Source organism: Monopterus albus, unplaced genomic scaffold (genome assembly GCF_001952655.1).
Source record: "Monopterus albus unplaced genomic scaffold, M_albus_1.0 scaffold96.1, whole genome shotgun sequence".
Lineage (NCBI taxonomy): Eukaryota > Metazoa > Chordata > Actinopteri > Synbranchiformes > Synbranchidae > Monopterus > Monopterus albus.
In genome coordinates this window covers 1071419-1072664 of record NW_018127976.1, presented here as the reverse complement: position 1 = coordinate 1072664, position 1246 = coordinate 1071419, and the positions used below count along the sequence as shown (strand labels likewise).

At 42.1% G+C, this 1246-nt stretch overlaps 1 long non-coding RNA gene across 1 annotated transcript; it reads left to right on the top strand.

The window, feature by feature from the left end:
* Window positions 1-5: 5 nt before the first annotated feature.
* LOC109965172 (uncharacterized) lies at window positions 6-1246 on the top strand. Its single transcript, XR_002275602.1, has 4 exons — window positions 6-46; window positions 552-947; window positions 1050-1088; window positions 1215-1246. It is a non-coding gene; the product is annotated as an uncharacterized LOC109965172 (long non-coding RNA).

Below are 1246 nucleotides of genomic sequence, written 5' to 3'. Positions count from 1 at the left end.
TTTCCTCTCAGACACAGAATGTTGATCCTGCCCTGTGCTTTACTTTGTAAGTAGAGAAGTACTCATGCTGAATATAAAATAAGACTGCATAACATGAATATGTACACTCACTGGCCACTTTATTAGGTACAGCTGTACAATTGTATGCACTTCAGTGCAACACTTCTGCCTTAACATCTGTGTTTATGAAGCTCAAAATGTTAAAGGTGTTGTTGTACTGAACTTAATTATATTCAGAGGTGATCGTAATATTCTGACCTTCTCATGTATGTGAATGGGCAGGACAAAAATATACAGACACCTCTGAATACAATGTAGTCCAGTACAACACCACCTTTAACTATGACCTCAGTAATGAACATATAATAGAATTTATACATTTAGGAGATTCTCACCAAAAACTGAAACATTTTGAGTTTCATAAACACAAATGTTAAGGCAGAAGTGTTGCATTGAAGTGAATACAGATGTACAGGTTGTCAGGTTTGCTCTATGCCACCTGCCTCTCTCCCTTCTCTCTCTCTTTCTTCTCTTCTGATTCTCTGTTACAGGTCCTGGCTTCTGCCTGTACTGGTTTCTCGTCATTACTCTAGCGATCTGCACCTCTGACTCTCTCTGTTCAGCCTCTGCCAAAGTGACCTGCTGCCAGTCATCTTTCATCTTCCTCGAGCCCAGCCATCTCCACTCTACCCCACCTGAGTTCGCTGGCTATAATCACCTGTCTCAGCTTATCTTCGGTTCCTCCATCTGCCCTGCATTGCCACCTCTAGCTCCCCATCTGTGGACCCCTCGAACTCTGCCTCCTCTGGCGGACATTTCCAGCATATTGACTGTTATCTCTATAACTTGTTTTCTCAGTGCAGTAAAATTTGTGATCAGTATCACACCTGCCATCTGGGTCCAGCCTGTTCGCTGATTCGCTTCTGCGAGTGCTGACCATAACACAGGTGGTCATAATATTATACCTGATCAGTGTATATTGATTATTAATCTGTTCATTACTGAAAAGTGAAAAGCTAAACTCTTCATTTTCTTCCTTCATGTCTTAGTTGCATATCATGTCTGTGATTCCACGCTGCCTCTGAACAGTAAGTAAAAATAAAATATGACTTTGTGATGGTTAAAGTAATGTATTACTTGTTTAAAGATTGTGATTGTGTCCCAGGTGTGAGGGGTCTGCAGTGATCCTCTCCACCCTCCTTTTGACTCATGAGGTGTACAGGTCCTCCATGGAGGGCAGGCTCAC